The sequence below is a fragment of the Palaemon carinicauda genome, chromosome 18 (assembly GCF_036898095.1).
Source record: "Palaemon carinicauda isolate YSFRI2023 chromosome 18, ASM3689809v2, whole genome shotgun sequence".
Classification (NCBI taxonomy): Eukaryota; Metazoa; Arthropoda; class Malacostraca; order Decapoda; family Palaemonidae; genus Palaemon; species Palaemon carinicauda.
The window spans coordinates 21564029-21581528 of record NC_090742.1 but is presented as its reverse complement, the minus strand read 5'-3'; the positions used below and the strand labels follow the sequence as shown (position 1 = coordinate 21581528).

The 17500-nt window shown below is 33.2% G+C and overlaps 2 protein-coding genes across 2 annotated transcripts in view; one reads left to right on the top strand and one right to left on the bottom strand.

Moving 5' to 3' along the window:
* LOC137657696 (glucose dehydrogenase [FAD, quinone]-like) overlaps positions 1 to 73 on the bottom strand; it is a 124526-nt gene extending 124453 nt beyond the window's left edge. The window contains exon 1 of the mRNA XM_068392101.1: positions 1 to 73. This exon is cut by the window's left edge and continues 33 nt beyond it. The gene's annotated coding sequence lies outside the window, so the exon portion shown is untranslated.
* Positions 74 to 10610: 10537 nt separating this feature from the next.
* Positions 10611 to 17500, top strand: part of LOC137657018 (lachesin-like) — a 262273-nt gene continuing 255383 nt past the window's right edge. Inside the window, exon 1 of the mRNA XM_068391371.1 lies at positions 10611 to 11317. The gene's annotated coding sequence lies outside the window, so the exon portion shown is untranslated. The remainder of the gene's footprint in view (positions 11318 to 17500) is intronic.

The following is a 17500-nucleotide window of genomic DNA, read 5'->3' as shown; positions in this document are numbered from 1 at the left end:
TATTTCTACAAGAAATTGTCCTGTTAGATACATCATCTTTTCTTATGGACTAGCACTCAGTTTAGGTTGATTTGATATGCAAACCATCTCAGGTGTACCTGGAAAAAAAAAAAACACATCTTGTAATTCTGATGCTCTTTTGTTTAAAGTAATAACAACAATTAAGGAGTGGATCTATATGGAATTATTTCAACAAAGAAATTATTATATAAAAGTTATATTCGATGGTTGAAATTGAATAATCTCTAAGGAGAGCAAAATATACCCATGTAAAGTCTTCTCTAATGTAAATAGATCAAGATAAATTATATTAAACGTGTTTTGCAAAAGAAAAAAAAAAAGAAAAAAAAAAAAGTTATCATTATTATTACCATCATCAATAGTAACAGTATGAAATATAATAACAACAACCAGGGAAATAATAATGATAATATTGATAATAACAATAATGATAACAAGAGAGGACATTAACAGAAATAATAATAATCATTATAATAATAATAATAGCAGTAGTAGTAGTAGTAGTAGTAGTAGTAGTAGTAGTATTAATATAAATATCATTAAAGAATAGGGCCAAAGATACAAATATTTAGAAAATGGAAACAGCGACGTTTAAATACCCCTTTCACACAAATAGAAAATGAATGATTATTGATAATATAAATATAATTGACAAAAATGAACATTACTTAAGTGAAACAACGGCCAATTAACAAACACATCTTTCTCACATTCCTTTTTCTCAGAGAATAATAAAAAAAATTATATTTTTTGTTCAAAAACATGAGGAAAATTGGCATCTTTTGTCACCTTGTATATTTTCCCTCACAGATTTTTCATTAAGGTAATTTTTTATTTTATTTTTCTATTTTCATTTTTAGTTGAAATATGAGAAAAACAGAACGAAACCGGACAAAATAAAAAATCCTTCGAATGTAGATACCATCACTCAGCAATATATCTTTTTTTCTTTCTAATGTTCTCTTTATAAACATTAAAAAACGCATTGGGTTGTTGTCAGGAAACGACTGAAAAATACTGTTTTATATTGACGTTTCATTGTTTTCTGTTGCTTATTTTTATTTGGTCTTTGTGAGAAGGGTGTTAACTGCTCCATTACAAAGTATAGGATTTAAGTATAGGATATTTACATATACACAAGCAGATGGCATACGATGCACGCATGCCATGAACAGTATTGGGTGATGACCCCTATTGTCTATGCACACACATGTACACACACGCATATATATATATATATATATGCAAAATATATATATATATATATATATATATATTATGTATATATGCATATATATATATATATATATATATACATATATCATATATCATCATTATCATCATCATCATCTCCTACGCCTATTGACGCAAAGGGCTTCGGTTAGATTTCGCCAGTCGTCTCCATCTTGAGCTTTTAATTTAATACTTCTCCATTCATCATCTCCTACTTAGCGCTTCATAGTCCTCAGCCATGTAGGTCTGGGTCTCCAAACTCCTCTAGTCCTTGTGGAGCCCAGCTAAATGTTTGGCAAACTAATCTCTCTTGGGGGAGTGCGAAGTGCATGTCCAAAAACACCTCCATCTACCCTTCATCATGATCTCATCCACATATGGCACTTGAGCAATCTCTCTTATAGTTTCATTTCTAATCTTTTTCTGCCATTTAACTCCTAATATCCTTCAGAGAGCTTTGTTCTCAAATCTACTAAATCTATTGGAGATTGTTTCACCGTAATACCACGACTCATGTCCATAGAGTAACACCGATCTCACTAAACTGACATATACTGTAGTCTGATTTTTATTTGTAATTTCCGGCTATTTGATTTCCAAATTTTACTTATATGTTCTTATAAGCCATAAATACCTCTTAATATCAAATTCTCTCTGCCTCATGATCACAGAACTAAGAGGGGATTAATTTTTGTGGTCGGCCAAGGATTCGAACTCGACCCAAGGAAACTGACGTTCCAGTGACTTACCACCGGGCCACAAACACGATTAGATGTGAAAAATTATCACATATATACACTATATATACATATAAATACATTTGTATATATATATATTGATAAATAAAAACGTGTGTATCTCTCTCTCTCTCTCTCTCTCTCTCTCTCTCTCTATATATATATATATATATATATGTATATATATATATATGTATATATATATATATATTTATATATATATATATATATATATACAAAAATAGAATAATATATACATATATATATATATATATATATATATTATATCCAGCATCAACGAATAATTAGCGAGAGAAACTGCGGAATAAGTAGGTCCAGATACTGCCAAAACGCAAATCTTCTAATTAAAAAAAGGCGCAAGGCTGTGACGTCACGTGGGCAATCAGGCAGTCACATTCGCTCATTATTATAATTGCCGGCAATCCGAGAGGTGACTGAGGCAATGGGTTATCAGGTGGAAGCAGCGTCAGCCCTCCTGGTTGGGGCCTGACCTGAGAGATAACGGGGGAGGGGGGAGGGAGGGAGGGAGGGAGAGGTAGAGGAGAGGGAGTGAGGGAAGGGAGGGGTTGAGGAGAGGGAGTGAGGAAAGGGAGAGGTTGAGGAGAGACAGAGTGAGGGGGAGGCTAAGAAGAGGGAGGGAGAAAGGAATCTAGAGAAAAGGGGAGATTAGTATAGGGAAGAATTGAGGAATTCCAAGAAAGAAGATGAGGAAGAGGGAAATTATGGATGATTTGAAAATAAAGAAGAATGACGAAGTAGTGTGGTGAGAATGAGAGGGAGATAAGGGAGAGAAAAGGGAAGATAAGTATGAGGAAGAACTGAGGAAAAAGAGGAAGAGGGAAATAATGGATGATTTGTAAATAAAGAAGAATGACGAAGACAGCTATAAGTAGTGTGATGAGAATGAGAGGGGGCTAAGGGAGAGAAAAGGGAAGATAAGTATAAGGAAGAACTGAGGAATTCAAAGAAAGAGGAAGAAGAGGAAGAGGGAAATAATGGATGATTTGTAAATAAAGAAGTGAGAGCAAAAGGGAAGATAAGTATAAGGAAGAACTGAGGAATTTCGAGAAAGAGGTAGAAGAGGAAGAGGGAAATATTGGATGACTTGTAAATAAAGAACAATGGCTAAGTCAGCTAAAGTAGTGTGATAAGAATAAGAGGGAGGGAAGTGAGAGAAGAAGAGGAGATAAGTATAAGGAAGAATTGAGGAATTCCGAAAAAGAGAAAGAAGAGGAAGAGGGAAATAATGGATAATTTGTATATAAAGAAGAATGACGAAGACAGCTAAAGTAGTGTGATGAGAATAAGAGGGAGGGAAGTGAGAGAAAAAGTGGAGATATGTATAAGGAAAAACAGGAATTTCGAGAAAGAGGAAGAAGAGGAAAAGGAAAATAATATAAGATTTGTAAATGAAAAAACGAAGAAGACACCTGGAATTAGTGATTGTGATTAGAATGTTAATGAAGATGATGGTGATCTTCGTGACGCTGCTGCTGATAGTGATGATGCTGGTAACGATGGTTAATAGAAGGAACTACAAGAAAGGATGAAAAGGAAGAGAAGAGGGGGATAGAGGTGAGATAAAAATTGCCGGTAGAAGAAAGGCGAGTTGTAGAATAAGACCAGAGGAGGAAGAAGTAAGAGAATGATGATGATGAGAATTATTATAAAATGGTGATAATTATGATGATAAAGGTAATGATTATATGATGGGGATGATTATGAAGATAGAGGTAATAATAATAATAATAATAATAATAATAATAATAATAATAGTAATAATAATAATAATAATAATAATATTATTATTATTATTATTATTATTATTATTATTATTACTAACCAAGCTACAACCATAGTTGGAAAAGCGGGCTGCTATAAGCCCAAGGGCTCCAACATGGAAAACCTGGCCAGTAAGGAAAGGAAATAGGGTATTAAAGAAATAAATAAACTACATCAGAAGTAATGAACAATCAATTTAAAATATGTTGAGAACAGTAACAACCTACAGACATCAGAAACCAATGTCTATTCCCTCTGGTAACGTTCCTGACTGGTGAACGCCAGACTGGGGTTCGAGTCCCGCTAAAGCTTGATAGTTTCTTTTGTCACTGCAACCTCACCATCCTTGTGAGCTAAGGATGGGGGGGGGGGGTTTGGGGGAGTCTATAGGTCTATCTGCTAAGCCATCTGCAGCCATTGCCTGGCTCTCTTTGGTCCTAGCTTGGGTGGAGAAGGGGCTTGGGAACTGATCATATATATAATATGATCAGTCTCTAGGGCATTGTCCTGCTTGATAGGGCAGTGTCACTGTCCCTTGCCTTTGCCATTCATGAGCAGCCTTTAAACCTATACCTTGCATACGCCGCTCATGAGTAACTTTAAATATTTAAACATACCACTTATGGGTTATATACTACATATTTACTGACTGATAGTCCTGAAAACATATTCATCATCATTCCCTCTTACGCCTACTGACGAAAAGGGCCTCGGTTATATTTCAGCAGTTGTCTTTATCTTGAGCTATTAATTTGATTTGGTTGATTGATAAGATATTCATCTAAACAAATTCAGAAAGGATTCAAAGGAGCATTTAGTATTATGCAGAGAAGTAATCTCTTCAGAGCACGGAATGGTTCCTCAGGTTAATATGCGGCTGAGTACATTTCTTATTTTCTTTCTGACTCTTGTGGGCCTTCGAGTCATCATCTTGACGATCGAAGCAATTCTTTAATTTGCAATAAAGAAGAAGTCCTAAACTTCACTTAGGCAATATTGTGTATCGCAAGTGTTTCACAGACGCTCATTCACTGTAACACTAATTTTTTTTCTTATTTTATATCTCACTCTACATCTCACTATTAACAGAACCTGTTTAAGCCTGCCTTTTCATGAATTATTTTGCTTGAATTTTAGTGACCTTCTTGTCCTGAACCTGTTGTATATAAACTCGCTATCTGTTGAAATTAAGTTAGTTGCATTCACCTCGCCTCTCAGCTACAACCTGACACATAAGTACCAACAAAGGTACTTCTCAAGTATGAACTCTGGCTATTATGTTCTAGAACAAGGAAGGGGAACCTTTCTTTCGGATACAGGCCATCATACAACTCCTCATTGCTCATTAAGGCAACATTTAATTTTTTGGATTACTTTATCCTCCAATTAAGTCATTAGTAGTCTAATGAAAGAGCAAAAGGTATATAGAAATTTAAAGCACTGCATTTTCGAATATAATTATTTAAGTAGCCTACTTTTTATACAAGTAATGAGTAAATGAATAATACGGAAAACAACATTTTCAAATACTTCATGTTTGTAAGTAGTTTTCAAACTAATAAGTAAATGAGTAATAACAAAAGCATGCCATTTTCAAATTACTTTAGCTAAGTGAGTAGGGTCTTTCTATTCAAGTGATAAGTGAAGTAATATTAATCTCATAAACAAGATAACTTATAAACATCATCACAATAACATTTTCAAATATTTGATGAAGGCAAGTAGGTAATTTTTATACAATCACATCTCTGTGAAAATATTGTATCTGTTAAAACACAATTTTATGTGTTTTCATTGAAAAAGTCAATTATTTGTTTTCGTAACATGTCCAATAACTCCCAAGTTTCTAGCCATCATAGCTAGAGCACCACCAATGCACACACGTACATAAGGTAATAAAATTTAGTGTTTTTATGTGATATTACTCTTTGAAGTTGTTAAAATGTGTGTTCCTCGTGTCCTTCCGTTAAGTCTCACTGTTAAAAAAAAAAAAAAAATTTTAATCAGAAATTCTCTGTAAAAATATACTGTTCTCGCCGGCAATTGAGTAAAATACAGGCAACCGTAATTTTACCTTACTTTGCTATAATCTTTCACGGGTTGCATATATTGGTGACCATATTATTATTTCTTATCGTCAATATATCCGTTTTCAAAACTAAATACCTGGCAATATTTAATCCAGGATTTTTACGACGTTGCCTAAGGCAAGCTGTTCTCCTTACGATGGAAAATCATTAATCAAAGCACGAATGAAATAAAATCTTTACGCCAAATTCCTTGAATCCGTCGATTCATCCAAAGCTAACAGAACACAGTAAGGAGATGGACAAAACAGGAATTCTTCATCTATCGTGCGTGAATTAAGTTGTAATAATTCAAGATTCATTGAACTCAAAGAAATACTACTTCTATTACCTGGGAGGGACATCATTAAAAAGATAACTATTCTTTTGTCCGAGTGTGTACATATATGTTGTTATTGTTCTTCAACTTCTCTTCGTTTTTTCTTATTTTCTTTCCTCATTGAGATATTTTCCGTGTGGGGGGCCTTGGGCTTATAGCGTCCTGCTTTTCCAACTGTAGTTATAGTTTAGCAAGTAATACTACTACTACTACTACTACTACTACTACTACTAATAATAATAATGTTTTTGCACACAATATTTATTGTGAACACATAAATATACTGGTGGTAGCGTCCTTGCCTGGTGATTGCCAGACTGGAGTTAGAGTCCCACTCAAATTCGTTAGTTCCTTTGGTCGTTGCAACCACACCATCCTTAATGTAAGCTAAGTAAGGGGGGTTTAGGGGAGTCTATAGGTCTGTCTGCTGAGTCATCAGCAGCCATTGCCTGGCCCTCCTCAGTCCTAATTTGGGTGGAGAAGGGGGCTTGGGCGCTGATCATATGTATTCTGGCCAGTCTCTATGGCATTGTCCTGCTTGATATGGCAATGTCACTGTTCCTTGGCCCTGCCATTCATGAGCGGCCTTTAAACCTTTAAACATACATGTATCAACGACCATAGAAAACTGCACTTGATCCATGAGGCCGCAGGTTCCCTATCCCTGTAGATGTTTATCAGAACTTATTACTATCTAATTTCTTCTGACAAAGATTGCATTAAATGAAAATACGGAGGATATTAAGACTAAAAAAGATTAATGAATAAAAAAAAACATGTAAACAAATAAAGAACAATCAAACAAACAAATGACGATAAAGAGCAAAGGAAGGATAACATATTCTAAAAAAAAAAGAGTAAAGAGAACAAACAGCTAAGTACTTCTGAGAAGGAGAGAGAGAGAGAGAGAGAGAGAGAGAGAGAGAGGGGGGGGGGGCGACTTCCCCTCTCTCTCCCCTTCCCGACCACCCACCTACATACCACTTGCCTACCGATTACGGTAAGTGGCCCTACAATCAATCCGGAAATTAAAAAATGACGAGCGAATGAGAGGTGGGGTGGGGAAGAAGTTGAGCCCAGAGAGAGAGAGAGAGAGAGAGAGATTTAGGAAATAGGAGCTTCTTAATTATTGTTGGTATACATGACTTTATTTAATTAAGAAAATATGTACTAGGCTGATATTTTGACGAGTTGATATAAGTATCCTTATTAATTTTATTCAAAAAAGTTAAAGGAAAATTTATACAAAAATAAATTATGTATATTCTATTATCAAGCAAAGAACACACGCACAAAATTGAAAGCCGGTGGCGCAGACGCTATAACATATCACAGTTGCTTAGATTGGTCATGATATCATTATTAATGTCACAATTCCCATTAAGATAACTAATCAGGGTAACTAATATTCCTGGGATATGATGAAAAAGGTGGCTGAGGTTAATAGAGACAAATATCTATATCAGAGAACGATTTCAAAATGTCTTCCAGTATTGCAGTTCAAGTAGAGACAATATCAGTGAACGATTTCGAAATATCTTCCAGTATTGCAGTTCAAGTATTCTTTCGTTCGTCAACGCTAACACCCCCATCCCCTGCGCAAAATTAATGCAACACTAATGAGAGAGAGAGAGAGAGAGAGAGAGAGAGAGAGAGAGAGAGAGAGAGAGAGTATATATTGATAATTTTCTTATACAATACTGAAAAATTTTCACATTATATCATCTCCAACAATACATCGAAAATAGAAGGTAGTTCCGATGAAAGTGTGTAATTGTGAAAGATTAAAGCAATCAAATTTGGATAATCTATTTCAACACTTTACAAAGGAATGATATTCTTAAGTGAAGAAACGTGTAAAAAATAAAGGTTTCGATTCATCTTTAGACAAATAACTGAAAAGATATCTTCTTTATCCATTCTGAGGAAGTTATCGATTAAAAGAGAAAAGGTTTTGATTTATGTCACTGGAGATTGAATAAGTTTGCCATGGAAAGTCGGACGCGTCCCGTATGCAGTTGAAAAGCCACCAAGTGTTTATATTATTATCATTATTAATTATTATTATTGATTATTAATCATCATTATCATCATCATTAATAATAATAAGAATATTATTATTATTATTATCATTATTATTATTATCATAAGCTGAGCTATAAAACTAGTTGGAAAAGCAAGATGTTATGAGCCCAAGGGCTCCAACAGGAAAAAATAGCCTAGTGAGGAAAGGTAACATGGAAATAAACAAACTACAAGAGAAGTAATAAACAATCAAAATAAAATATCCTAAGAACAGTAACAACATTAAATCAGATCTTTCATACATAAACTATAAAAACTTCCAAAAAACAAGAGAGAGAAATAATATAGAACAGTGTGCCCGAGTGTACCTTCAAGCAAGAGAACTCTAATCCAAGAGAGTAGAAGGCCATGGTACAGAGGCTATGGTAGAAAACTTATTGGCGTTCTACTAAAATGAATGAAAAAGGGTATAGATATGATCTCTGTATAAAATGAAAATGACTTCGATATCTTCTTTCAGTGTCAGATGAAAACGAAGACTAGATTTGGAAAAAAAAAAAAAAGAATACGAGTTTGCTATAAATTTTACCATTATATTTTTGATATACTATTTCCAATGTTTTACATTGTGAATGATAGTAGTAACCGTAGTAGAAAAAAAGAAGAATTAAAGTAGTAGCAGCAGCAGTAGTCATAAAATTATTTAGGATGGCAGCGTAGTATTTCTAATTCAGAAATATTACTACAGTGTACACACATCTTTCGACACGACTCAAAATATTTAGCGAAACCCTTTCACCACTCTCCAAAAGCTCTTTGTTACGCTAGATTCTAGAGTTTCTTCTTATAGAGTCTAGAAGAAACGCTAGCACAAGCTAATGCTAAAACAAGAATACATAATGGGTAATAAGATGATAAAATTAATAAGAAAACCTATCAAATCTTACTAAACTATTCCAAAGGATGGAAGGACCCTATAGCACAAAAACACAGATGAAATAGATATATATTTTCTCAGAGTAGCAATATAAACAAAAACAATAAAACCCAGCCAACAAAGACAACCTCAGCATAATATCCCACAACCACCCAACCCCCCTTGCCACCCATCAAATTGAAATGACAAAAGGCTGGGACAGACACTCATCACTGTTGACCTAGAAATTCCTATGAACGAAATTGAATTTGGAAAAAATCTCAGCGAAATTAATCTGAGTCTGATGTAGACTCAAGATCCCTGACTGAAAACCCAGTTAATATGAGAGAGAGAGAGAGAGAGAGAGAGAGAGAGAGAGAGAGAGAGAGAGAGAGAGAATATGCTCCTTTTTGTAAAGGGAGATATATAAACAGATAACTTTCCTAAGAGGAATATGAATTTCCAAGCGCGGGCACAGCAGGATACTCACACAATACATACACACGCATATATACATACATATATATATATATACATATATATATATATATATATATATACACACACCCATACATATATATGTATATATAAACTGCATATATATATGTATATATATATTTATATATACATATATATATATATATATATATATACAGTATACAGTATGTATATATATGTATGTATATATATACTGCATATATATACAATTATACACACACTCACACACACACACATATATATATATATACATATATATATATATTTACAGTATATATATATATATATATATATATGTATGTATGTATCTATACACTGCAAATATATATATATATACACAATTAAATATAAACATATATAAATATATATAAACATATATATATATATATATATACATACATACATACAGAGAGAGAGAGAGAGAGAGAGAGAGAGAGAGAGAGAGAATAGAATATTCCCGACCTTGGGAAGAGGACTGACCAGAAGACTGTTATAAAAAAAAAACTGAAAAAGAAATCGAAAAAAAAGGGCGTGGAAAAATTGGCAGAATGGGGCGGGCAGAAGGGCGTGCGCAAGAAGCTATCTCGCTCCAGGATAGGTGGGGCCGAGTAAGCGACTGGCACTGAGGGAATAGGGGGATAGGGGGCGTATGACACTGAGGGGAAGGGGGGATGGGGAGGGGGGTTGCATATGCAATGGGCGTTTGGCACACCCACCTTGCAGCTCTGTGATACCATTCCCTGCGTCGTGCGAGAGAGAGAGAGAGAGAGAGAGAGAGAGAGAGAGAGAGGCGAAGCGCACGCACACGAACCCTACACACGCACACACACACACGCAATTCCTCTGGAACCTTCAGTCGAGATCGCCTGGCCTCGGCCTCAACACCAGATAGCATTCGTGGCGACCGCTGTATGGAGAGAGCACCGCTACGCCCTCTCTCTCTCTATCTCTCTCCCCCTGTTTCTCTCACACACGTACAGACACGCTCCCCCCCTCCTCTCTCCCTTTTTCTCTCTCTCTCTTCCTCACTCTCCTCCTGGCTATTATCTTTCCCTCATCCACTCGAAGTCTCATAATCACCAAGGACGTTTCCCTGCTCGGTTCTCCAGTCACGCCAGGTGGTGCCAGTGGGGAAGGGTTTAATTAGAAGGAGGTCCTGCTCTCGCGATATGCACAGTCATGCTTCCGGTCCACGCGATTTGCCGCGGTTTGTGCACGGACCGGAGATGACCCGCTGTCAAAATTGAGGGTCGGTCATTCGCTGCTTTCTTAAACCGTCGGAGGATTTCCTGATATTAAACACAGATCAAAATGGAAACGCCGATCAAATAGATGTTATTTTTTTTTTTTGTCAAGGAAAATCGATATCGTATAGTGACGTAGGTATAGAAAATGCATGGTCAGCAAATTTACTTGAGTAAATAATTTCACCCCCAAGCAAGTGTTCGCTGAAAGACAGTGAAGACGAGAGACAATATATATAAAGTGAGGAGAAGTTCTGCAACTTCTCAAGAAGTGAGATATAAACTGAGAAAGAGAGAAGGAGATAGTTTTCCTGAAGTCGACAAGGCCACGTGGTGTCCGCCATCACGGAACCGTCGACGCCTCCCGGTGCGGCGATCTCTCCTCTCCCGGCCAGTAGCGCCACCTGGACCACGAGCGCAGAGATGATACACAGGTGAATTTGAGATGAATCTGTTTTTATCTATTTTTTTCTGATATTAATATAACGATAATAATTGCATTTATCATAAATCAAAATATATGAAAAAAATCAATCTTTACAAATAATCTTTTTTTTCTGGAAATATGCAGGTGAATTTGAGATGAATGTGTTTTTCTCTATTTTTTTTCTAACATTAGTATATTGAAAATCATTTTATTTATCATTATAAATCAAAATATATGAAAAAAATATAAATCCTTAAAAATAATCTTTCTCTGGAAATATGCAGGTAAATTTGAGATGAATCTGTTTTTTCTCTCATATTTTTCTAATATTGATACATTGAAAATAACTGCATTTATCATAAATCAAAATATATGAAAAAAAAAGATCAATCTTTAAAAATAACCTTTGTCATTTCGTAACCGGAAATATGCAGGGGAATTTGAGATGAATATGTTTTTCTCTTTTTTTTTTTTTCTAATATTAATACAGTAATAATTGCATTTATCATAAATCAAGAAATATGAAAAGAAAGATCAATACTTAAATAATCTTTCTCTGCCTGAAATTTTCGCAACCGGAATATAATAAGTATTCCATTCAATACACATTTTTGATAGGATTGAATGCATTAATATATTTCAGTATTTCTCCCTCTCTCTTTATTTTTCTAAGAGGAATATACTGACAATTATACTCTTAATTGGCCAAATTAATCATTCCCGTCATTACTTTGATAAGAGTCTATTGGCTATCAACGCAGATATAAATATTTTCCCGTGAGTATTAAATCTCTCTCTCTCTCTCTCTCTCCTCTCTCTCTCTCTCTCTCTCTCTCTCTCTCTCATAAATGATTATTGCAAAGTAACATTCTCTGTGGAAAATTAATCTGATGTGAAACGGCAAAAATTCATATTCAAAAGACATTTTTTTGTGTGTTTTTTACTTGATCTATTAGGGACATATTTTTTTGATTTATCTATAACATTATCTCTCTCCCATCTATTCATAGTAAGAAATTCATGAACTTTTTCCTTTATGCAAATAAAATACGGAGATCAAAATAAAAAAAGAAAAAAAATACTGAAAAATAAATGAGATAAATGAACGAAGAATAATACAAGTTTTTACAGGATATTAAAAATATCATAGTAAAAAAATGATCAAATCCGACAAATTTAGATTTCATAAAAGGAACGGAAGTTTCGAATTTCGATTTATAAAGATAAAAGAGAAGACAATCATGAAATCACAGTTAGGAAGTCAAAAATTTATTTCTGCATATTTCATATGACGCATACATATGCATATATACGTATACTGTATATGTATTTAATATGTTTTCATATTAACTTATGTAATTATAAGGATTGCCTTCTAGTAATCTTCCACAAATATTTCTATCAATTTCTATCAAATAAGATACCATTACTTTAACTGGATAATAATAAAATTTCTTTTAAAAAGATCTACATAAAAACAACGCATGTAAAATACATAACTTACCTAAAAACATTACCAATATCGTTAGTAAAACATTATTTAGATGTTATTTGGTCATGTACGTTATTCTTAATTTTCGTATTTACTAAGCTATCCGATACTCTGAGTAAAACGTAATTAAATGGAGATTTTTTTTTTTCCATTTAAATGGGTTATAATTATAACCCCGCAAAAATGTACCTATCACAGTAACAAAGTTATTTAAGCGTTCAGGTTTCCTTGTTGTGTGCGAATATTCATATTTTACATCTGTCGTCTGAATTTCTGCTATTTTCATTAATGATGGTTTCAAAGAACTGATAATATTACACCATAAAGATTCAACAGTACCTATATAAACAACTGGGATGATATTAATCATAACATCAGTTTTCATAATTACTATTTAGTACTTAGTCAAGGCACTAGAATACTTGGAAGACCAGGCTTACATGAATGGAGAAGTATTAATTTAAAATTTCAAGATAGAGACGACTGGCGAAATCTAACCGAAGGCCCTTGCGTGGCGTAGGAGGAGATAATGATGACTTCGTCAAAATTATAAAACTCAAACATTAAACAACAGATATCTTGTTTTAAATATAAATGATTATTAAATACTAATAATGATCTTATTGGCGCTTCTGCAATGATTAAATACTAAATATTCCCATCAACAAAAATTCTTAGTTAAGGACAAAAACTAGGTAACTGAACGGATTATAACTACATGAAAAACTAACGTTAAACGTATAAAAGAAATTTGTATAAAAATATAAATAAAATAAATTATAATGCATGCTGTATGTCCATATGTAAGTACGTATGTTTTTATGTATACATTTTGATAGCAGACTAATGTAAGTTACCTATTATTTCTATAACTATAAAAATACAAGACATATTGTCCACCTTAGAAATTATACTAAATATATAAAAATATTCAAAGGTAAATGCATGTATCATTATTATTATCATCGATATTATAAATCAACAGCAGTAATAATAATAATAACAATAATAATAATAATAATAATAATAATAATAATAATGATGATAATAATAATAATATTAACCAACCTCCGACGCCAGTAAACGAAGCAGAATACAAATAGCCCAAGTGCTCAAATAAGAAAAATACTCCAGTGTGGGAGAGAAACTCAGAAAAAAAGACAACTAAAAAGAAGAATAAAACAATACGACAAATTGAAATAGATAACAAGGTTAAAAACCTAACAGATAAACTGAGAAGCGAGACTTTCGTCAACTTGCTCAACAATAATTAATGACACCATTTTTGAACTACTGCTGTAGTCCCATTGATTCAACTGTTTCGTCTGAAAGATCATTCTACATTTTGATCACAGCCACAACAAAAATTAAAAAAATAATTCATTCTGGTTAGCAGGTTTGCAAGTTCTGTGGTGATTTTCTAACAAGGGAAGCGGCTTAAAGCATACTCTAGGTCAGCTAATTCCCTGTTACCATTCCAGTCCGATCCTTCTCCACCATCCCATACTGTTCTATGCATTGCATAATCAACGCAGAGTAGTGTTAAGCTTTACGACAGAAAAAAACGAGACTTAAATTTAATCAGGCCTTCCCAGACTACACCATTCACCAATGATGGTATATTTAGGGAAGATATTAATGCAAAAGGTGGTCAGAGTTATGAGAAATCTTATAAATCATGTAAAATGATCTAATCAAATGGCTATGAATATCCACAATATGAATAGACCTTAATAGACTTTAATAGACCTTATTTTTTTTATAAGATTTTAACATGAGAGTTAGCTACTGTAGACCAAGCAGAAGAACAATATTTAAAAAAGATAAACGAAAGGATAAACAAGTCTCAAAGCATCTTGAAATACTTCCTTTATTATTATTATTATTATCATTATTATTATTATTATTATTATTATCATTATTATTATTATTATTTCAAGGAAGGCTATAACCCTAGTTGGAAAAGCAAGATGCTATAAGCCCAAGGACTCCAACAGGAAAAAAAAGTCCGGCGACGAGAGGAAACAAGGAAATAAATAAACAACAAGAGAAGCATTAACAGTCAAAATAAAAGATTTGAAGAACAGTAACAACATTAAATTAGATCTTTCCCATAAAAAAAAAAAAAAGAAGAGCCATAAAATAGAACAGGATGCCCAAGTGTACCTCCAATCAAGAAAACTCTAATACAAGACCGCGGAAGGACATGGTACAGAGGCCATGGCACTACCCAAGACATTTGGCACAACTGAATAAAAGACAGACAGATGAAACTCAGAAAACGAAATTTCAAATGGAAATGACAGAATTTTAAACGAGATGAATATGGGTTAAAAATAGGTCAAAGAAAATGTCCTCCACCTACTAAGCAATCAAGTTTTGAGTTTTCTTAGCGTTCAACTTCATCCTTCATAATTTGCACAAAAGAATAATACAAATCGATATATCTTATTCAGTTCTATCGCCGACTCAATGCAGATAGTTTCTTACAGAACTCTCTCCGTCTATTTACGTTTCATTCAATCATTCAGTAAAATAAAATCTCACATCAATAAATAATCAGAGTTTTATTACTTTACTCACGTGTTATATAATTTTATTTCCAATATGTATGTTTATGTTTTTTATGGGTGTTGATACCCGTGAAAAAGACGGAAGATAACGGAATGATCTCTTGTGAGACGTTTTTTTCTTCGGTACGGTTTCTTTGTTTGAGTTTCAATACGAAAGAGTTTATTTTCTAGTGGTGCAACACGAAAAATCACGATAACACACAAATTAAATACACACACAGATATATATATATATATATATATATATATATACATTTAGTATATACATTGTTTTTTCTGTCTCTGAGACATAAAATGAGCAACGTGGATATGAGAAAAAAATTATGGTAGAGGATATTCTTGCAACAAGAAAAACAAATGGACGTGGGCAATACATATAATGAGAAAGACAGATAATAGGTAAAAAATAAAATAAAATAAAGAACACGATGGAAAATTTGCCGGTACAGACTGGCATAGAAAGACGGGAGTGGCAGGACATGTCTGAGGCCTTTGTCCCGCAGTGGACTATCAATGGATGATGATGATGAAGAAGATATCTCTCTCTCTCTCTCTCTCTCTCTCTCTCTCTCTCTCTATATATATATATATATATATATGTATATATATGTATATATATATGTGTATATATATATAATATATATATATATATATATGCGTGTGTTAGTTCATGTATTTTTAGTTTTGTACCAATAATACGTTTCCTAAACCCATATAGCTCAACTGTGATAAATCATAGGTGGAGCTTGCATCCGCATCCCAAAACACTAGTGGAAAACTGGAGGTTAATGTACTGTAAATATTGCAACAACAACAACAACAACAACAAATATAGCAGTTACTAATCCACTGCAGGACAAAGGTCTCAGACATGTTTTTATTCAAAGGCCTTAGACATGTCTTTATTCACTTCAGGCATTTGGCTATTTTTTCCCCACGCTGGCCAACGTGGATGGGTGATGATGGGAGACTTTAGTCTGATCAATCATAACAAATCAATCCAGTATGGGTGGCCCTGACTAGTACAGCTTTATTGATCATGGCGATATGGAAAAACTTTCACTATGTCAAGGTATCCCCACTCAGATATATGTATATAATTTTACCCAACACGAATATCAACATCATTTCCTATATAACCGAGTCCTTTTGTAAGTTATAAAAGCTAAATCATCTATATAAAAGGAACTGGGGAATAATGTAATACAAAACTAAACTAAGAGAAGTATATATAGAAACTTGAAAGTACAAGCAAAACATCAACTAAAATTACAGAGAGAGAGAGAGAGAGAGAGAGAGAGAGAGAGAGAGAGAGAGAGGGAGAGAGAATTTTAAATTTCTAATGGTTTATTGTTTTACTAATTAATGATTACATATGTTATCTCATGAGACATGTATCATTGACATGAAAATTATCATATATATATGTATATATATATATATAATTATATATATATATATATATATATACAAACACACACACACATATATATATATATATATATATGTGTGTGTGTGTGTGTGTGTGTATTTGTGTACAGTATATATATAGATATATATATATATATATATATATAGATATATATATACATATATATACAAACATATAATATATATATATATATATATATATATTTACTATTGACATGAAAATTACCATATATACAATATATATATATATATATATATATCCTAGTCTTTTCCCGACTAACTCACTTTAGGATTGAGATCACCAACAGTTTTCGCTATCAACTTGACACAAATACCTATTCTTGGGCAGGATGTGTTGTACTAAGCTAGCGGTATTTTCAGATTTATTTCTGAAGCAGGTCTTCTGAAAGCTATTTAACTAATACAAGGACATCGCTTTTATGGTTTAAAATTGAATTTCATTTTATTCTTTATCTATAACCAATGATATCGGTGTAAAAGACATTCAATGTCAGGATGTCAGTAGAATGAATTAATCAATCAATCTAGCTTTATGTTACGTGATACTTTCTTTCTGGAGAATAAAAAATGAATAGTTAATCTCAAATATGATATTTTAAAATGTTTTTCCAATTCCGTAGCCTTCAACGGAATGTCCGCAGTTTTTCTTAATTTTCTCTTGTTTTTCAAACGA